This window comes from Mya arenaria, chromosome 2 (genome assembly GCF_026914265.1).
Source record: "Mya arenaria isolate MELC-2E11 chromosome 2, ASM2691426v1".
NCBI lineage: Eukaryota > Metazoa > Mollusca > Bivalvia > Myida > Myidae > Mya > Mya arenaria.
Genome location: NC_069123.1, coordinates 63,647,737 through 63,653,927, shown reverse-complemented (window position 1 = coordinate 63,653,927; position 6,191 = coordinate 63,647,737).

The window sequence follows — 6,191 nt, the reverse complement described above, 5'->3', positions numbered from 1 at the left end:
TAATTATATATATATACAATTCAAGATTTAATCAATATAAAAGTGTTTGGGTTTTTTACCTTTCGCTCTTCAACTTGGAGGAATAAAATATATTGTATCCATCTGATTATTTTAATTTCGAATGTGTATTTTACACAATTGTATATTATTTCTGATAATTAAGTCTAAATACTGCACTATGATTAAAGTATTTAAAGACAAGCAAACAAGCACAGTGAAGAATGATCAGGAGTTGCCATGCCTCTCGTCCTTCACGATGCATAAGTCATGGCAGCAAAAGGCGTGGCAGAATCAATGACTTGATGTTAGGTGGGGATGGGGGGGGGGGGGGGGGGCAGCTGTCAAACCCGCTCAAAACTTTTATTTCACTGAGGTTTTCAAATGACACGATTACATTAGTCGATTGTTTCATACCTTCATCCAAAAATGCCTTTTACATCTTATGAACGTAGACATACTTTAGAAAAATATTTGTATGTATACATATAGCATCGCACGGGCCCCTGCGCCCCCAACCCGCTTGAGTCTCCACTGCAACATAGTCACCCTTAGTAATGCTAATGGAACTTTTCACGCCATTTTCGACAGTATTTTACGAAAGCATGACCGAAGGAGGGGGTTTTCGCCTACGCATTAATTGGTACGGCAGCAGGCATCTCGGGTGTCGTTGAATATATACATATCATTAATTTCATCTCGTTGTGTTCACTGATTGCATTGTCCATGTCTTCAAGCTGTTGAGCAGTAAGATTTATTATGCTCAAATAATTACAATCTTACTTTGTCCTATTTCTAAACTGATTTAAGATGATGTATAAAAAATACCGGTCTTTTCCTCACATTACTTTAAAATGAGAATCCGCCATTTTTTATGCGATTTCCAGTAATAATTTTCATTATTTATTTATAACAAGAAAATACTATTGGAAACAGTAAAAGGTGTCCTATTACTCACGAACAGGATTTATAAAGATATCCGAGAAAAAAAGTGACAGACCATTACAATTACTGTACGGCGTCATTATTGCCATGGTAACGACAACACCTTGAGTTAGATGGAACGTATATTATGGGTATTCAGTACCATCGATAAGATTATATAGGAAATATAAGTGTGTGGACCAGCATCATGCAGATTATTCTGCTACCGTGTATGTATCTCCTTAAATTCATTTAAAGATTATATCAATTGTGTAAACTAAATATTGCACAAGCTAATTTTGATATATTTTAATATTTGTGTTGCATTTTTGCTCGCAACGTATTAATACGCATTCTTTTTTGCAAATGCATATTCTTTGTAAAATGAACAAATGACCATTGTATATATTATAAGCATTCCATTTTGGCGAAATATGATAATCATGTTCTTTTGGTGTTTTTGAAATGATTTTTAGATGGAACATAATCAAATAGTCTTTGAACTCGAAAGAGCGTTTTAATATTTACGGACACTAAAATTTGAACCAAAATGTGAAAATATTTAACTTTTTATTGGTTGCACGTGTATAAGAGCCATGACTCTAAAGGCATACATTTAAGTCGTACATATATAGAAAAATGCTCAATACCCGTAAGTCGTCATTTAACTAACAGTGCTACTACGGTGATAAATATGAATTATTAATGTTCATGTTATCACATTTGAACTGGTTAGAACAACGTGGTTAGTGTGCCAAGTATTTCGCATGACAACTTGGCAGATGTTCAATATAGTTCATTAAATCAATTGTCTTAGACTATATCAACACTTGTGAAATGGAGCAATATGCAGCCATTTTTAGGAATCTTTTGATGCCCTTCAACTTGTCTAGAACGGGTCTATCACATATGTCGACCATAATTGGTTTTGCAGTACGGAAATAAGTTTCCATTGAATTTCGAATTATAATGCATTTTATTAAATGTGTAATAACCTCTGAATCGTGAATTATGAATAAACACGATTAAGAGAAAACAGGCCAATGATGTATTTGCACTTTGCAGTATTCCGGGAAACTGTCATCTTATTTAAGATTTTAAGAGCACATGCGATATTGAAGGCCGCCATGTTGTTTTTGCTTTCATCACATTCCCCGTGAAAGCAATAGGAACTGTTGCGGAATCGCTTTAAATATATTCCGTATTTTTCGGAAATTTCCGCGGCCGAATCAGGAACATAGAAATTGGTTCGAAAAAAATGCATTCCTTATTCTCTTGTATGAAACCTTCACTTAGACGTCCCGGGTTCGATTTACGGCCTGAGCGACTGTGAGTTTGGATAAGTAGTCACCAAGCGAGACAATTGTTTCCTCAGGGTACCCCGCAGGTTATCCCACAACGTGACGCGTAACATCGTGGCAACAACATGGATTAATAATATCATTGTGAGGGAACGGACACCGGATATAGCTCAAAAGGTGATAAATCGATAAGCGTTTGACTTTGACACATGGAAAGTTTTCTATCATTTTTTTGTATTTTATGGTGATATATTTATCAAAATCGAAGAGTTTTGAATAACTTGATACTGTGTAATATACGACTATGATGGAAATATGTCTCCCTTTTGTATAATAGCCCAATTCTCGCCGAAAGTTGCATGATCGCTCACAAATGTTCATTTATGTGGTACGATTTCAAACATAAATCAGCAAATTGAAAATAAGAATAGAAACTGAATCCAGCGATTTCATTGTAATTATATTATCTAGTAATGTGTAAGATATCAATACGATATCTATTGTTGTTACGGAGATATTCATACCTTTTGATACCCTGGCGGTGTACTGGGATAGTTTAAGCAAATAAATTACTGCACAGGGGATAGCTATTAAGTGGACTGAGGATAGTCACGATGTATTTAGAATAACGAGACTGTGATAATGATTACGGCCATTTATCTATACGCTAGCTGGAGGGAAAATGTTCGATGTTGACCATACCGAGGGATGAGAGCCAAAAAAACACGTTTTTGATTTTTATCTGTTTACACTTAAAACTGTCCACACAGATTAGTTAACCATAATGTGTTTTTCATAAGCCTCAACATTCGAGTCGCTAATATCCATTTTTTTAAATAAGCCGGTATCTGATTTATTGAGGAGTACAAAACATATGGCCGTAGAATTTATGTGGTGTTTTCTATTCATATATATTATTGCGTTTTGAATCAAGTAGGTACGTTTTTGCAAACAGAAAGTCATCAGTAGGGAATGAGATATTGTGATCAAATTTGGAACTCGTGAAGCTTTTTTCTAAGCTTGGGTCGATGTTGCTATAACTTAGAACAGAATACTGGTCTCTGCTCGTTCACTTCAGTGAGAAAGAATGTATTTTGACCAACTCTGATATTTAAGCAGCTTGCATATATACGTTCATCTAGGAGAGAATGGATCAAACTCATTGTTAACTAAAGTTTGCTCAATAATTTCTCTGTGCTTTCACTTTTTGCAGATTATTTGAAAGTTCGTAATAGACATACATGTATATTGTATATAAACAGTGTTACTATTAATTGTCCCATTTTACATGTTATCACCAGGACATATTCTTCAACTTTGAAACTATCCCCGGTACATAATACGGCTATCCCCAGTACAGTACTGTGAACATTTCTAAGGGCATATCTTTAACAGTTTAAAAGTTGCATTGCCATTTCTTACAATAAAAATAGTTGAGCTGATGCTTGTATATTCCTTCGATTCAGATTTCTTATTTATTCGAGATATTTCCTAAAAATAACAATACTTGTCTAAATTCTGTAAGTTTTGAGGTGATCATCTCAGATTTGAAGAAACATTTTTCGAGGTCTGCTTAATCGTAAGCACTTTAAAGTATACCATAGGCCAAATTTGGCATTCAGCTATTAGTTCAAACACTTGCTTCATTTGTGGATACGGTAGATATGCGTTAACACGTCAAGATCTTACCTCTGGTAAAGAAAAAACAACTGCATAATTGTCTGTTTACTTATCACTTTTTGAGCTATATCCGGTGTCCATTCCCACACAGAGAATATACTGATTTGTAATAAATTGTTTCACAATCTATGTAAAATAGATCAGTTCAAAGTTGGTAATGATTATATTTTTTATTCCATAGTGGTGGTTGTCCTTTGGCTTTCAAGACCTTGTCTATCTGAGGGTGGCCTCCAGAGCGAGTCCGGAATCGATCTTTCAGTAAATGACTTCGTCAATGTTGCCGATGTCGGAGTAGGTGTCAGCTCAACGAGCGCCGGCCCTTTGATCGAAGACAGTGTCAGTTCACCAAACACCGGTACTGCCACTGATGAAGTTGTGAGCGCCAGCACTACCGTTGTTGAAGGTATTAGCGAATCAAATATCCAGTTTATCCGAGACACCACACCAACACCGACAATACACATAACAGTACTAGGGGGGACTGATGTGAACACCAACTCTTCCCCGGTCATACCCCGTCCTACACAACCGAATAGACGTCCAAAATACCCAAAACGACTAGTACCAGGTATTAATGTGTCAGCTACAAGACCAAGTCCGTCGTTGCGGCCCACGGAGATACCATTTGTGTCATCCATCAATTCAACTCCGCGGAAGAGTTTTCGCCCGACTTCTTTCAGTTCAACAATGCCAATTGTTATTACCACATCGTTGTCTGAAGCTTCCACGTACCAAAGGAAAGGAACAGGAAATGAACGTTCTAGTGACATGCGTGACAAATTTATGGAAGAATCCACCAATGGTGACTCTGGAGGGTGGACATCAAGCACTACAACACCAGGGGGTGTAGTTAACATCAGCACTATCCCGGAATCATATGTGAGAACTACCCTGCGTTCTATCAAGCCAGAGAGTACCGATGGTAGGACCGTATCAAAGCGCGCTGATATATTTGACATGTTTGATATGTTGGATGAGAACATCCTTACTCCGGCGAAGAAAATGTTTAAGAAATCAGGTGGAAATCTTCCCGGAAAGGCAGCTGAAGTTTTGCAAAGCATTGATGAGATGCTTTACAAAGGTGAACATTTTGCTAAAGCATTCTGCTCTTAACCTTTTCAAAAACACAAGTTACGATGTGCACAAACATTAAAAACATTTTAAGATCAAGTCGTTTACTGCATCATTATAATGGTCATTTATACAGTTCCTCACATTATGTAACCCACGTATTTGCCAGCCAGTTAGTGACCATTTGGAGCATTTCTTTGTCAGGGAAGCAGCTGCTGTCGTTGGAGCGTCTTTCCGAAAATGATGCGATGCGCCTGCTTGACCGGATGTCGCACCTTCCCCGCCAGGTGATCGACAGACTTGCGACCGTGGACGGCCTCACCGTGGAAGATATAAGGGGAATTCCGGCAGACATCATTGCTGCGCTAGACGTGAGGATACAAATAGTTATATATTACCGCGCAGTGTTAAATTAGATGTATTTTTTATAGATGATTATGCATTGGTAACGAAATGCAAATGTATAATTCGACACAATACTACTACTACTACTACTACTACTACTACTACTACTACTACAACTACTACTACTACTACTACTACTACTACTACTACTACTACTACTACTACTACTACTACTACTACTACTCTCCCACCTCAGATAAGTAGATCCATAAATTCGACCATGCTAGAAATTCTTTTTTCCCACCTCATATAAGTTAGGATCCAAAAATTTGACCATGCAAGAAATTCTTTTCTCCCACCTCAGATTATAAGTATCTTCCATGGCCGAGAGTGTAAGATAGGTTCATTCCGACCCGAGCGTAGGGTGTTTTGCGGAAACGAGGTTTACCGAGTTTTCGCAAAACACCCTGCGCGAGGGTCGGGATGAATTTGACCATGCAAGAAATTCTTTTCTCCCACCTCAGATTATTAAGTATCTTCCATGGCCGAGAGTGAAAGATAGGTTCATTCCGACCCGAGCGTAGGGTGTTTTTCATGCGTTACTAAAGTTTAAAGTGTCTATTCCATGCGTTACTGAAGTTTCTACGTGTCTTTTTCATGCGTTACTGAAGTTTCAAAATGTCTTTTTCATTCGTAACTGAAGTTTCTACTTGTCTTTTTCATGCGTTACTAAAGTTTAAAGTGTCATTTTCATCGTTACTGAAGTTTCAACGTGTCCTTTTCATTCATTACTGAAGTTTCAAAATGTGGCTATGGTAGATGCTTTTTATCCCACCTCAGTTAAACAAAATTAAGTAAAAATGTATTTTTTGC